A 16876-nucleotide genomic window follows, 5' to 3' on the forward strand; every position below is an offset into this window, starting at 1 on the left:
AAAGATGCCTACCGATGCAGATTATTTAATTTAATTATTTTATTCCATCTGTAGATAGCCACATGAGGCCGAAATGGGAGACAAAGAACTGAGGGGACACAAATCTCTGGCAGCCAATGCAGACTCTACACAAAGCCATCACTACTTTGCCTGGAGGGCTTTATGTAGAGTGCACTGGCGTCTGCGCATGAAGGCCGGGTATTAAACGAGCAGCGCTGAGCTCACATGCAGTTAACGCACTGGCAAGGGCACAGCAGAAGACAAGCTGAACCACATCCAAAGAGGTGGAGAATTGCGATCCAGAAGGGCGCAGCATGAAGAAATCCCTGGGCAATGTGAAAGGAAAATCAGAGGCTACAGTGAAAACAGTGACTGATACAGCAGGTGAGCCCGGGCGTTTCAAGTGGGACATATACTAAAAGGATCTTGTTGGAAAATTATGAATAGCCCATTGACAGTCTCACAAATTTTAATGAAATTACTACAAACCCTGAAGAGCATAAGATGTATCCAGGTGCAAAGTCGTTACATCAGTGAGTGAAATTTGTAACCTGTCAAACTCCTATGTTCTGTAAAGGGTCCCACTCTTGAAGAAATGCCTGTGTTTAATTTGACAACGTGCTAAAATGTGCTCTGCTTACTCTCAAACATTGACATAGGTCTACTTGTAAGAGCGTTGTCCTAAATTATTTGTTTATAGTCCATTATCACTTTTTTTTTTTAGACCAACATAAATAGCTTTGTACATTACTGTTTTTTTACCAGTTGATGGATTGACTAGCTCATGGAAACCCTACTGTTATTTGTTCTGTTGGACCAAACAAACACATCAAAACTCACACCACAAATTAGAATTTATAACAGTGAGAACAGAATTCTACAAAGGTGCATTAAAATGGCCCTAAAACATGAGAACAGTATTCAGAGCTTTTATCATGACTCCCAGCACATGTTGTTGCCACTTTGGCTTTAGACATATGCCTTCAATTACAGAAGACCGGTACCCTGAAAAACTGGGTTAATTGTGGAGCAAGCGTTTGACCACATATGTTACACTTTTTTCTAATTTGAAAAGTTGTGGTACTACAACATTACCACATTACAGCATGGGGAAACCATATCCAAGGGTACCAGTAAAACGTTGGTGCGAATTACACCTTCTATTGCAGAAAAAGACAGCAACATTGTTTTCACACTTTAGTGCCCATTTAGAATTAACTCTGTAGTAACAGCACAGAGAACAGCACACTTTCCATGAACCAGTAAATGAGGGCCAACAAATCTCTCCCAAAACAGCGATTGCTGAAACTCAGACAGGTTGGTTTCATTCAATATTGTTTGTAATCTATGCAGGCTACTTGGGGCTCTAAATCGGCACTGTGTAGTCCAAGATGTTTCGAATGACTAAAAGGACATGCTTTTTCAGCAACTTCATTGCAGAAAAAATGCTGGAGCGACCCATGCAGGTATGAGCGATGGAGCGGTGGGGCCAGGTTGGGGATGGGGGGAATTGGACAGACGACTATGAGGGAAAATTAAATAAATAATTAATTTTCCCTCTTCGTCTGTCGAAATCCCCCCGCACCCGGCCACGCTGCTCGTACCTGCACGGGCCGCGGCTGACTGCATCCCGTTTCCTTTTCATGTATACAGTATTACAGTCTGAAAGGAGAACCCTTGATTCCTCTGTTTCGCACTCTACCATTATATATACACCGTGATCAGCTTTTTCCATTGGTTGGAGTCTGTTCTTTACATTTTTATAGGAGATATCGGAGAGCTAGGGGAAGAGTGAATTTATTGATACGTTCTTAGCATTTGTTCGATTTGCACTTCCTTCCTACTCATCACTAGGAAACATCTTCTTGTTCTGCTCCAAGAAGAGGAAATAAGCAGGAGGTCCTTGTCTGAAATTTTAATCGGCAAAGACATCGTCCAGGATATCTTCTAAAACATTGGAGTACAAGGTTCATAATAGAATCTAAGATTAAGATCATGAAAAATCTTTCAAAACTAGGCCTTGATTTGATCTCATTTTACAAATTCCAAACATAAAGTTTCAAATTCCATTTATTACCTGATATTTAAATGGGGCGGATATCGAATGATGATAATATAGGAGATTACAATGCATGGAGTTGACTTATCAAGGTGGAACTAAATATCCTATTTTATCAATTGCAGAAGCCGTTGAACGTTTGCACTACATCTTCTTTAATCTGGACTTTGTGTTGGTCTCGTGAACATATATCAGTTCTATTGCAGTATTGTCCAATGTTGGTAAGGTTGATGGAAGTGAACGCTGTTCATATAGCACCGGTGCAATCACTGCTGATTGACACCGGTCCAGATGACTTACTGAAAGGGCAGGCAGACTAGGCAGCACTGATGGAAATAAAATCAGAAAATCAGCAGTAACATACCCCATCGAATGTAGCCACAAGTATCTCATTTCCTCGAAAATATTGGTTAAACAATATAAAACAAAATGTTATCTAAATTATTACTAAGAAACTTCCAAGATAGGAGGTGAGGGGCCACAGCTGTTGACTACCCATAATTCACTCCTCTGAAATCGAACATGTTCGACACGTTTCCTGGCTGTCCTGCGCTCTCAGCCTATTGGGTGGGGGTGTGAATGGTAATTTCAGAACAGAACAACTTAGTGAACATGATAAAAATTGTCTCTTAGCTTTGTTTCCTGCTTACATCTTCTATTGATGATATGCTAATGTGTAAATAATTAATGTTGAAAATAAAAAAAGAGGTTGATGCTCATCACAATAGATCCATAACACATACACTTTACCAGAACCCAAGAGTCGATGGGTTCCATACCAAAGTCTTATATTGAAATTTAAAGGAGAGGCCTATGGCAGATGTTTACGTCAAGGTAACAGGCCAATTGCTTCAATTAAAGAGACCTAGGATGAGCTTTACAAGTGCACCAGGAGTTTATGTCTGTTCTAATAGTGCCCTAAAGTGAGCTTCTTCATGTGATCTTGAGGAGATGGCTGAATGGAAAGAGACGTAGGACAGGCTTTAAAATCTCATGGTCATTCTAACTGAACCATGTACACTGTTTGGATAATGGAGAATCTAAAAGTAGCCAAAGGAACATAGCTGTAATACAAAAGCCCTCTATGGGTGGGAGGAGGCTTCACAATAGGCCCAGAACTTGAAAGCTTCCATTACAAAAACCTATTGTGGGGTTTCCGCCAGATCCCTATGCATTTCTTCACTGTGCAAAAACATTTAAGAATGAATGCTATCATGAAGGAATACCTATAAACTGAAGCAGTTATAATGAATCTCATTTTTTAATCCACAATAATAAAACAAAAAAATTGACATTGGAATTCTTTTTCCATTACACCTTAAAAATACACTGGGCAAAGGCACTTGGCAAGTGTCACTAATATGTTATGTTATGTTATGGAATATTTATATAGCGCCTATCACCGCCGGTCTCTAAGCGCCTAATAGAATTACCACCTAGGGAGAGCCTTAGAAATAGGGTAGGTTGCTGTGCTGGGGTAGGAGGATTGAGGTTAGGGACACGTTAGGATACAGTTAAAATACGAGAATGCGGATGGGATAGGACCCGGGTTAAAGCAGGGATTAGAGTTAGAGCTGTGAGTGGGGTTATGGTTAGCATGGGCCAGGGTGGTCAGAGTGCAGTCTCCTCATACAGACACGGTTATAGACGTTTGTTACCATAGTCCAGGTAACGGGAATTGATGCTCGACTGTGGGTTGTACTTGATGTCAATTCTCTACACAAAGGTGTCTTCACTCCAGCTAAGATCCCCTCATGGTAGGCAGGAGGGTGGATGGCTGTCATGTCGGGGCACTTTGAGATGATTGTGGTATCTGGGACGGGTTCGTTAACAAAAAAGGCCATGGAGTGGTCTTTATAACAAGGCGAGGAGTCGGGGCTCTTATAACAGGGCATTTAGGTCACGATCTAGGAGAAGGATGATGAGACCAACAGCCTTATAAGAGGTTCCTTAAACCATGACCAGAAGCTGATGCCCTATGGTGCCTTTATGACAAGACCAGGGTTGATGGCCTGAGTGGGCTTTATAATAGAGACAGCCTCTCGCGTAGCCGGGTGCTATGGACCCTAAGCAAATTTGAGAAATTGGCCCCACATGCCCCAGTTTGGCAGTAAAAAAAACCTGTAATTGTGGTAGAGGTGGGCCCTCACACCCCTGGGCCTCTGTGCCACTGCACCAGCTGCACCATTGATAGCTACGCCCCAGGAGGCAGCAGCGGTTGGGGCAGGAGTGTCACCGTCATAGCCTGGCTAGAAGCTAAAGAGCGGCTTTATGACAGCTGAGGGGAAGACGAAATCAGGAAGTACTGTTATGTTTCCACTGTACCTGCCTTACATCTGAAGTTGTGTCAAACAGCTGACTTGTGCCTACAGCTGTCATCAGTCTCAAGCACTCTCATATCCGTGACACTCATATATGTAGCTGTTATGCGTCATTACGTCTTGTGCCTTTAGAAGTCATGTCTGTTGCTGTGTCTTGTGGGCAACAATCTGATGTCTGTACATGTCCTGGATCTTCACGTCTTTAGGGTGCATACTTGTCTCATGTATGCCTGTCTCATGTCTGTTCCTGTCTCACGCTCGCACCCTCCTCGGGCCTACAACTGTTAAGTGCCTGCTAAGTGTAGTTTTCATTTCTATTTTCATCACATGTCTGCATCAGTCATGTGATTGCAGCCATCTCAAGTCTGTAGATCCATTGCTTCTGGAATTATGTCATTTTGCAGCCGCAGCTTTTCCACATAATTAAGGATTTGCACATTTGAATCAGAATCCGTCATCTGCTGCATAATCTCGCAACTAGCCATGTCTCGGAACAAGGCTTGCATCTAGGCATGATTCACATCTGTACCTGGCTGCGTCGCGTCTGTTCCTATCTCGCACCTGTACTTGTTCCATTGCTGAACCTTTCTCCTAGGTAGTTTTCCCCGTATATTTTTTTTCCCACACAGAGTAACAGAGCAGTTAAAATGGAAAATGGTGGTGGGAACTAGAGGTGGCTAGCCTTTACCTTTGTTGACTTTTGACGCAGTGTAGATACGAACATGCCTAGGATGGCTGACCTCATCGGCTACACAAAGGGGGCTATGTTAAACTGTGAGGCAGGCTTGGTCAAGCCTCAGAAGTACATGGACCTCGCTGCGTGTCTAGGCCTCAAGTGTAGGCTCGTCAGTTGAGGATCTACAGCTCGCCCCTGGTTGTTAGGCTGTCAGGGGCCATTGTTATTACCGGAAGAGACAAGGTAGCAAAAGTTGCCCTACAGCATTGAACAATGTAGCAGTAATTGGACTCCAGCTCTTGGAAGTCTGCAGTGACGAGCATCGTATTAAAGGGGGCTTTGCTGAGCTGGTGGCCTTCTTTATCAGAGTCTGAACTTTAATAGGGGCCCTGAAACAGTTCACAATCACAAAACCAGAGCTGGGGCTACCTGATGCTCAGCCACTTTGTGAAAGGTCAGAGGTGGGGGGCTCAAACTGTTGCCCAACAAGATCACAGCATAAGTATGGGTTATAGGCTGCAGTTAAATGACCCTATACGTGTAGAGTATAGTACAGATAGATCGGGGATTGAGGCAAAGAAAAATTGCACCGATCCTTAGTGAAGTAATTTATATCTAAATGCACAAGGTGCTGGGGACCGGAGATCCAATACCCCTAAATCTCCTAAGACACGTAGATTCCATGAACAAAATTCAATAAACAACACAAAGGTCCAGCACAGACCGTAGCTATGGTCTTTTTATCTTGTAGAGAAAAAAGAAGTCACCTATAAAGAATTTGAAGAAACAACTCAACTTGCTGATTTTTTTTTTTAATAGAAATTACAAATGTTTGTACTAGACTAATCACTCTTACAGAGCTCTGACCGAAACTAAGTGTGCTGGACCTTTGTGTTGTTTATGGCCCCTATAAGTGGGGTAGGGGGTTTACTTTAGTATGAGAGAAGGGAGTGCAGTTGGAGTTGGGGGTCATTGGTGCAGAGGAAGATCTGTCCCCTGAGGCAGGGTACCCTACATAGGCCTGCTCACCTACACTTGTAAATTTCAGTCATTGTAGTCATTTTGTCTGCCACAGTTGATCTCAGCTGCAGGGAAGCTGCCAACATGCAACACCAGGAGCAGTATTCAGATCCACCTAGGTGATTAGGGTGTCACGCAGCAAAGAATTACGTCTCAATGTCAAATGCATATTTCTTCCAGGGTTTAGGAAGACATTTTTATTTTTATTTTAGGTGGCCATACATGTTATGTTATAGAAAATTTCTAAAGCGCACGTAGACCAACAGGTCTCTTGGTGCTGAGTTATGAAGTCACCATTTGTGAAAGTTAGTGTCTAACTATATGCTCGGGTAAAAAGCCATATTACATAATGGAGAGAAAACATTTTTAAAATGGGCTTCATTCCCCATCAGACTGAGGAAACCTGGTTTAGGAGTATAAATTAGGTGCCTCTGACGTCAAAGAAAAATGAACATAGGAAATGTCCATTGAAAATCTGGAAAATTGCAGGGTGAAACAATTGCTTTAAACAGCTTAAAATGTTCATCTTCAGACCCTCTGTGCACCAAGCACATGGATTTAAACAGTATCCGCTCCTTCCCAGGCTGCCAATGCGAATAAGCTAAAGCTGGTTAAATACAGTCTCTCAGGTGAAAACTGAGCCCCAGTGTAGCAGCGTAGATCTGGACAAGCTGCAACTTCTATGGCAAATAGACCGGAAGGTCAAGATGGATGGCGTCGTGCTAGTCGTGGCATGGAGATACAAAATCGTTCAGAATTTGCACCGTGTGTGGAAAAGAAAAAAGATGGAGGACTCGCTCTAGTATGTGCAGCTCAAAGAAGCATGATTTCACCCCAGAAGAAATCTGATTGGCTAAAGTCAAGGAGGAGTCAAACTTTACTCCAAGATCTTTTGCACTCTTTACGGAAGTAGGCAGCGGTTCAAGCATTCAGTGAGCAGGGTGTTAAAAATGTCTCTAGTCTGGCTAGGACCCAGCATTGTGTGCTTGTTATGATGCTGTACAGGTAACATAACAAAACATCATGGCCGGACTGGTAGTAGCAGGCATCGGGCGTTTGCCCGGGAGGCCGGAAAGTTGGGGGCTGGTTCTGGAGCATTGGGAGCCGGTTTTGTTACTCTGGGCCGGTTTTGCCGCAATGCTGCAATATCTGCCCCCAGCAATAAAAGCAGCAGTGCTAGGAGCTAGTTTTGTTAAGCAGCAGTGCTTCACGCTTGACCCCCCTCTCCTTCCAGGGAGTGGGGTTTGGTCTGACAAAATTGCCAGGGCTGCTTTGGGTTCCCAGTCCGGCCTTGCACTCCAGCCCTGCATAACTTAACATAACATAGCATATCATCACATCACATAACATGTGTATTTGTAAATTGCTCGTTCACCCAGAAGGGTATCTTGCTGCTGATAGGCAGATGTTTATTGTGACCCAACTCAACTGTACTCATGACTGGTACGAGGTCCCAGGGGGAACCAGAGGATTGACCTGAAGCAACCAGGGCGACAAGGTCCACCTCACTCAGGGAAGAGAAGCTAGATAAAATACCAGGGGTGACTTAAGAAAGCTGGTGGTGACATACGTGGGGTGTTAGAAGGAAGATGACTGGGATAAAGGTGCTTGAAAATGGCTGTGAATGTATTAGCTAAAAGGCAATTATCTAGTTGCACCTGTCCTCAGTTAGCTGGATCCACCAATTCAGGTGGTTCAAGCCGCTCTTTAATAACAGAAAAAATGACTGTGAGGACTTTAGGTCTATTCAGAATTTTATTTGAATAGAATTCATGTTTGACTATACTTGTACAAAGGATTAGCATTTTTTCCACTCTACTCTAGTTGCAGGGCCATAGTCAGAACCACTGGAATTCTGAATGTCATTTTGCTGCAGGGTAGGGCTGGGATAGAAAATAGGCCTGGACACCAAATAAAAGTGTCCCCCATTAGTGAATTAAATAGCAAAAATAAAGGCCGAAGTCTGCAAATTAGGGGACTTTTTAATTTGTAAATATACACTATATAATGTTTAACAAGGTGTGAAAGTCTGCATGAATTTGCACTTGATGTTTGTTTTAGTATCAGGGAAACCAAACAGTAAAAACCTGTCCAGCAGAGCATAAAACAGACACACAAGCAGCCAAAACACCGGCCGACAAACTGATCTTTTAGACCAGCCCATCGGGCATTACTCGATTGTCCTAAGGGCCAGTTCATCCCTGTTTGCGACTGTGGCATTTTCCACATAATCATGTATTTGGCACAGTTGCCACATAATCTATCATGCAGTGCATAATCTGGAAATGTTAATGAAAAAAAAAATAAACTTGAGGCCACACAGTGAAAGGACCTTCACAAATGTTACCTAGTCATCTTTTTTTGCTGATTGATGCATTTGGGTGTCAGACTGGTACTAATGAGGTGATACATTTGCCTTGATAGTGTTAACGTATAGAAATGACAAAATATAGAGGTAATACTAACACAAAATGTGAACCACAATTTGCTGTGTAATTTGCCTTTTCTTGTCTAATAATTTAGAAAACCCTGCTGCATACTTTGGTCCTCCCCTGCATAATTCAAGTAGCCCTGCTCACAGCTGTGTTGCCAGCGGCGTTCTATGTCTTAAAGGGTGAACTCTAGAAACATTCATTCCTGTGAGAACTATCTACAAGTTTGACAGAGATTTTTTCCAAAAGGTGGATTTTAAAAGGGGGCTACATGATCTGCAGCTGAGTTGAGTAGATTGTATTAGGTTTCCACAAGGGACATGGGGAACAAATTACAGTCACAAGTGGAACGCAAAGAAGGAACAGTGCTAACGTTTGCTCATCTGCAGCTATCTCATGTCTGTAGTTGTTTTGTACCTTACCCAGGACAACTGGAATTATGTGATTTTGCAGTCATATGTGCCACATAATTAGTGTTCCCAGTTTTATGGTATTTATATTTTTGTAATTTCCGTCAGTATTTATCCATATTTATTTTTTGCAAATTTTATCTGTATTTAGCCATATTCATTTTATGTTTTGTGAAAAAATTAAGCTGAAATGTGTATATTTCTGCATTTATTTAACCACTTAATGTGCACTCATGCCTGAATGCATGACAGGTTTCAATTATATATACCCACTCAGGTGGTCAAATATGCACTTGTAAGAAAATCTGTACATTTTAGTATCAAGGTTGTGCAAATCTACTGCTGTTTAAGGCTCCTTACTAAATCCCTATATTTTTTTAAACCCCTTGCCTGTCAATCTGCACAGCTATTGGCCAGGCAGTCATGATTGAAAGCATTTAGAGTCATTCAAAAACAACATAATTTCCGTTTTTATTTACATTTGAAAAATAAACACAGACAGGAAAATAAATGCTTTTCTGTCTGTATTTATCTGTAAAAATCAGTAAAAACAGAAAACAGGAAGCATTACACATAATCTATTATCCTCTGCATAATCTGAAGATTTTAGCAAAACTAATTTGTTTCTAGCTGTAATGGGTCAAAGGTTACCAAAAATGTAGTAACACACGTTGTCACATAGTGAAAGGCTCTTCCCATGTGTTGACTGGTCACCTATCTGTTGCTTATCGCTGTGTTTGGGTGTTAAATATGTACTAATGGGTCAAAACCTTTGTGCAGGCAGTGTTAACATGTAAAAAAGACAAAAGAAATAAAGTAATACTATCACAAAATGTGCCGCATTAAGGCACATCATTTGACTTTTCATGCTGCATAATTTAGTCCAATAAACTGCATAATTTGGTCATCCATTGCCGCATAATTCCAGTGGCACTAATCTTACCTCTTTTGTGTATGAGTTTGCACCACTTTAACTTACTGCCTTTGTTCTTTTAGTTTTGGCAGCCCAAGACGTGGTACAGACGGCGTCGGAATCCACCAAAGAAACCACCAAAACAGGTAATAAATAAAAGGAGGAAACTTAAATGTGACAAATTCTACCCCATCAATTTTGGCTTTTAAAGGGGACAGGGCTAAAATCTGACTGTCCCTCAACCCTACCATCATTGTATAAGCAACAGCCTGGCATGGCTGATTCGTTCCTAGCCCTGCCAAACTCTTACACGAATCGACTGCTCATGTCATCATCTCGCCTGGCCTGCAGGGGCGTAGTTTTAATTGGTGCAACAGGTGCAGTGGTGCCCAGATCCAGAGGCCTTAGGGGCCCACTGAACCCTATTATTGTTGTATTTCACAGTTCAAACAGCGGTCAGAATGACTATTTCCTACCTTACACTCCGGCCCATTACGCACTGGCTCTGCCACTGCGGTCTGCTTTTAGTAGGCATCCGTAGTGTAAATATGCAGAGCACTGTCCTTCTTCTTACCAGGCTTGGGCTTTGGCAATGAATATAACCAGGCAAATCTAAAACACTAGCCATCAATACACAACACAGGTGCACGTGCACACACATGAAGCACAGGGTCAGACTGATTTGCATATGGCTATGTCTGAACTGGGGTGGCGGAGTGAGCTAAAGAATGATGATGGATTAAACCCAGATCTGTGACTGGGGGTGAGTGCTTGCAATGTTCAACACTCCGTCCATCATCCCCTTTGGTTTTACTTTGTTTGCACGTGCCCACACAGACATCTTCAATATACATTACACAGAGCATCCTGCACACATCCAGACAGGACAAAAACGATGGTTGGGATACTCAAATTAGTCTCAGCCACTGATAGCTATCCCAGGCTACATTCCAGCACATTGTTTTTTGCCACCCCACGCAGAGTCCAATCCACAAAGGGCCTCAGCACTTGTGGCGAGACCGCCATACTGTTGTCACCCATTGCGAAGTTCCCGCCACAAATGCGGATCCCCACCACGACTGCGGGCCTCCACCATGAGTGTAGAGGCCCTTAGTGAATCAGGCCCCTAGTGACCAACTATATGTAAGTCAACTTTGGTCAATATCTACGAGGAAGAGACCAACCAGAATTACCCTGTTATGTTCCCAAAATGTCCTTTCGGCTTAGGCTGAAATTTCCCTTTTGGATCCGGACAAGAATGATTTGCAAATGGGTGGTGTCTGCCTGTAATGACACAGATTGGAAAGAAAGTGATTGGCTGGATTGCATCCAGAGTAATTATCAGTGATTTGGATAATTTAAGTCCGTATACAGCCTTTACAACGAAACTTTTACAACGAGCTACCATTACAATGCAACTTTTACAACGCAAACCATTACAACGCATAGCGCTGGGGGGCGCTCTAGGATAGGGAATAGGTTTAATGTACTATCCAACACCTTCCCTACTATCCACGGGGACTGGAGTTGGAATAGTAAATTAAACTATTCACTATCCAGCGCCCAAAAGCATTATGCGTTGTAATGGTATGCGTTGTAAAACTTGCGATGTAATGGTAGGCGTTGTAAAAGTATGCGTTGTAACGTCATACATCCATTTAAGTCTTTCTAGCCGTTGCTTTTTTGCTATTCTACATGCATCCATCACAGAACTAATGTGCTATATATTCTGCGATCATGTTGCCCCCCCAAGGAAAATTGTCCACCGGATAAACCATGTACAAACATCCAACAGAGCATATAAGACAGAAGATCTCACTTACACCACCACAGCTGAAAGATGCAACACAAAATTCCAAACACACCACCTACATACCTCCAGCCCACAAAACTAGCAATGCAAAACCAAGTACACACATCAAACAGGCACATCAGACAAAGCATCAGATATACCCTTCTAAAGCAGAAAAAAACAACACCGTCAGCAACATTAGCTCTAGTCAGTTTCCAATCACCAAAGCAGTGGCATAACATTAGCCTCTGCCGTGTGTGGGGCTCCTGAGCTCCAGGGGGCTCCCTCCAGCACTGTGCACGAGTGGAGGGCCCGCGCCTGAGAGCTCCTGACTGGGTCTGGAGCGTGGGGCCGCCCTCCATGTACTTTGCAGGGGGGCCACCTCAAGTTTTGTTATGCCGCAGCATTAAATGGCAGACTAATGCCCTATTGGGAGATTTATAAGCCTGGCCATAGTGAAATTGCCAAACGTACCATAGAAGAAAATTCGACACCAAAATTCGCAGTCACGCCAGAGACGGGCCAGAACACAATACTTAGAACATGTACTCACAGGAAGACTCCCACAGATGACTGACGATGCTACGAGGCCTTAATAATGGCAGGCTGTGCACTATGCAAAAGTCCATAATCTATAATTACATGTCACTGAGTCAATCCTGTTGCTACTGGCCTTCCAGCGGAATCAGCTGGAAGTGTTTGACTGGACATTTTGCCACTCTGGCCTTTGCCCAGTAGGCTGCTAGTTATCAGGTTACTTTCAGAGTTAGATGACCTGCCATGACCCAACCACCTGAGCCACTGGTGACCAACCTAAAGCAGTGTTGGGCTGGTTAGAACACTTTACCAAGGTTGATTTTCATCTTCAGTCCCGACCTTCCTGGGTCTATGCATGAGTAACTTATCAAATCCATACATGTGCTTTGCATTCTGGAAACTTGTAGCCCTGCTTATCCCATTACACAATACAATCAGGACTACCAGTACCAGAATGCAAAGAAATTCCTGGAGTACTCTTGCATAGATTGGTTGTACAGCACAATATCATACCCTATATTTTGCCTGACAAAAATATTGTGGCTTAAATATCGTTTACGGAAATACAAGAGCACTGTGTTTAGATTTTCGATTAAATCCAATGAGGCAATATTTTTGGAAACAATGTTGTCGGACAATATTTAGGGATAGGTATTCTGGTATAAGAGAGCTCTGTACCATGTCAATCACTACTTCTGCGTTTCACAAAACACTAGCCTCTTCTGCTTCCTCAAATTTAGGAACAGAGCACCTTTGGGCCCATTACTTGTACCTGGGATGGTTATTTCAGTGTCCCAAGGCTCCAGAGTATCCCAGTTCCATGCATAAATGCTCAGCTAGTCCTAGCTTTATTCTTTGTATTCTCAGGTTTGTTATCATGTCCATCGTACAGTGCGGGAAATGAAGCAGATCCAGCCAGATCTGTGATCTGGCAGCTATTATTTAGCCAGATCGGGTATACACCTGGCCCAGTGAAATATGCTGAATTTGTTCCAGTGTGATTTCCTGATTCCTGAACAGGCTCAATAGTGCCCGCACATTGTTTTCTTTCCGTTCCAAGCAGCAAAAGGCAAGTGGTGAAAGGGCTTTATTTTTTACGATTCCAGATGAGCCCAAAAACAAAGGCTGAATTCAAGGGCCCATTAACCATTTTTTTTATTCTAGTGTGATTTTGGTTGGGTGCCTTTTGGAGCTTCTCACCTTGGTCCCAATGCAATGGAGGGTAGCAAAGACACACAGCATGTTATCACTTCACAAGTACTAAGGAGAAACTACAATCGGAGTCAGTTTTTTGACTTTGTTCATTTCCAGTATATAACAGATATCCATTCATTGAAAGATTGCCAGATGTATGGGTCTGTATTTGTAGTTACATGAATAACAATTTAAATATCACTAATGTATTTATTTAATTACTTTATAGACTACTTATCCTAATGAAGGGCGTCAGAGCACTTTACAAAACACGCACACATTATAAACTGACAATAAATCATACAAGTGTGTAAATTAATGTACACAATGTACTATATAAGACAATGAGGGTTACAAGATGTAGGAGTCACATATTGTGCTCTCAAATGTCCTAGTTCCATGAGTAGATAACACAGGACTTTTTTTTTACATTCTGGTGCCTATGTTTCCCGTTCATAATGGTACCAACAAAGCCACAAATCCCCGAATGCAATAGACAACTCTAGACTAGATCAGTGGTTCCCAAACTTTCGACTCCTGAGGACCCCCATTGACTCACCACTGGAAGACAGGGACCCCCCCAGCAATTTGTACAATTTAAATTTCAAATATTAAAAGAGTAATTAAAAAAAAATAAACACATGTGCACACAAAATGAATACTCGAATTACTAAGGATTTTAGTCTTTTATATTGAAAGAGTTTGCAAAAAATGAGAAACTGTAATAGGAAGGTTGGTGCTGCATCTCTCTGATTACCTTTTAAATGGTTACTTTTATTTCACAGTACAAGGCTCCTGCTCCTGCCAGAGTGGAAACCAAAAGCAGCCCTGGCAAATGTTTTCAGACCAGTCCCCATACAGTGCACACCAAGTGCAGTGAGTGAGCCTGCCACTACAAAGGGGCTTTGGGAGGCTCCCCCCTACCCCCAAGAAAATGTAGGATACAATGGTGCATTCTACAGCACATTTATCATTATATATTGAATTGTATTAGCTTTTAAAGATTAGTAAATGATGACCTTACTATGCACCAGGATACAGCAATCTTTGTTGGGGTTCTTCAATGATACCCTTATTATCACCCTTGAACAGTGCCTCTCATTTCTCCATTGCACATCTGTCACATGTATATCATTTGTTTTATAGCATCTCTCATACCATTGTAGGATGTCAGAGCACTTTACATCACACACATAGAGACAATGAATCATACTTGTAAATCAGTGTAAAAAAAATGTTACATAAGGCAAAGGGACTACAAGGTTTAGGATTCCTTGGTCTGGAAAAGCACAAACTCGGGATTCAGAACCTAACACAGTGGTTAGCATTGACTCTAACAATTCAAATGTATTTCCACCCAAATAAATCCCTTTAGCAGCATCAGGATAATGAAGACTGGGAAAAAACATAAGTTACTAACTTGTACCATGCAGTGCGTAAGCAACTCTTTGATGACAGTTTATAGGTCACTGTGCAAGATTATGATTGTCTCTTATGAGCTGAAGAGTAACAAAATAATCTCTGACAAAAGAAGTAATGCACTGACCTATGCACATAAAATACTGTTTTTTAAAATGCATAGTACACATTCTTTGCGGCAGGCATATTAACCCTCTGTGCTACATTAGATAAGCCAAACCTGCCACTGGACACAATTCTCATCTCTTTCCAGCAGGTACACTAATCACTGGTGTTATCTTGACACTTTTATTGTTTCTCAAACTGCTAATTCTACAAGGAATTTTGGAGTGCTTTTAAAACTGCTGCCTGAGGACCCCCTAGGAATGTGTCACAGACCCCTGGGTGTCCATGGACTCCAGTTTGGGAAACACTGGACTAGATGTTACTCAGACAGGGACATTTAAGGGCTTAGTTACTCTTGATAAATCTGTGTAATCCGACGCTTCATAACCATTTCTTCCAAGGTCTGTTCCATCAACCTATGGGGACAATACTTGTTCCATTTAATCACTTTTCTGATCTTTTCCCCTCTATTTTTACGCATTCCGTCTTGGCTGAATGTCCGTCCCGCCAGCTGCTGATGAGGCCTCGAAACAAGCCCAGAGCGCCATCGATGCAGCGACCGCCAAAACTCAGGAGGCCATCAAGGACTTGGCCCAGAAGATGTGAGCGCCACGGCGAAGGATGAACCCCCACTCTCTCTAAGTCACCCCCAGAAGCGACGGTCTGAGGCATCGCCACTGACCATATTTTACTCCCGCAGCACGTGTCTCGAGAGCTTGGAAATAACGGGGATTGATTCCTAAATAAATCGTGTTTTCCTGTGTCCATGCGCCCTCATGTGGTTCAAAATTGTAATGCTAGAAGCGTTTGGATGGCCTGTCAATGGCAAGCCATCAAAACAGCCTGACATGAAGAATGGAACTTGTGCTCTGGTCCTGAAATGGTTTGCCACCAATTTTCGTTAAACAATAGTGTTTATTTAGAATCGTATGTGTCTGGTCTGTTTTGATAGTAAAACATTCCCTATTAAAAATAATTGTTGTGTAGTGGTATGTAGAAAGCTTTGTTCAGGATAGAAGTGAACCGTGCTTTCGATGCAATTTCATTATTTTCGGATGAAGAGAGGGAGCAAACCGAACAACTTCCTCAAGAAATGAGCGAAATTGCGAAGTTTTTGCTCCTCGAACTCGCCACTTTTTTCACAATGTACACAGCTTTGCAAACTTTGCAAGGATTGGGAGTTTTTAAAAAGTGCAAGAAAATAGCTTGCAAGAGTAGGTTTTATGGAAAACAAATCTCAGTACAAATGACATTTGGGTGAAATTATTTTTCAAATATAGTTTCAACAAAAAAACTCCAGACAAAAAACCTTTTTTTGGTACTAAACTTTCAATCGCAAGTGTAGCTTTGCAAAGTTTACAAACCTTCACAATCCTTGCAAAGTGTGCCGTTTGTAAACTCCGTAAATGTTGTATTCTCTCCCGGACGTATGTTATACTGAGATCTGAAGAGATCTGAAGATAGCTTTGTTAAGTTGATAGGGAGGGAGGGACATGGGTCCCATGAGCAGAGGCAATCCGAATATTCCGAAAAATAGTTTAAAATCAACGATAACGTTTTTAACTGTTTATGGGGGAAATACAATTTTTTTTGTTGAAAAAGATGATGAAAATCTATATTGATTTTTTACTTCAATTCTGAAAATAAACAAACTACATCATGCTGCACTCACCTTGTTATTTATTTTCAACATTCGTTAATATTTAGAAAGTAAAATTGAAATATGCCACCAGATCTTTCTCAGCTCTTGTACTGTGCTCATCCACCCCTCCCCCTTTGTGTGTCCTTGTATAGAGGTCTCTATACCCTCTTACACACTTCACCCAATCTATATCCCCATGTCATAGTTTTTACACCCTCACACACCCCACTTCAGACCTTCTTTGCATCTTCGTGTCCCTAGGAGCAGGGTGGTGTCTACGACATTCATTCAAGGGTGAGATAGGAGAGAGACCCAGTCACAGAGGCTCGGTGGCTCCCTACAAAGGCGCACAGTGT

At 42.2% G+C, this 16876-nt stretch overlaps 1 long non-coding RNA gene across 1 annotated transcript; it reads left to right on the forward strand.

The window, feature by feature from the left end:
* The first annotated feature begins 251 nt into the window (after positions 1–251).
* LOC144766920 (uncharacterized) lies at positions 252–16540 on the forward strand. The gene is made up of 3 exons (XR_013597981.1): positions 252–384; positions 9915–9977; positions 15390–16540. It is a non-coding gene; the product is annotated as an uncharacterized LOC144766920 (long non-coding RNA).
* The last annotated feature ends 336 nt before the right edge of the window (positions 16541–16876 follow it).

The sequence above is a fragment of the Lissotriton helveticus genome, chromosome 7 (assembly GCF_964261635.1).
Source record: "Lissotriton helveticus chromosome 7, aLisHel1.1, whole genome shotgun sequence".
In the NCBI taxonomy this organism is placed as follows: Eukaryota; Metazoa; Chordata; class Amphibia; order Caudata; family Salamandridae; genus Lissotriton; species Lissotriton helveticus.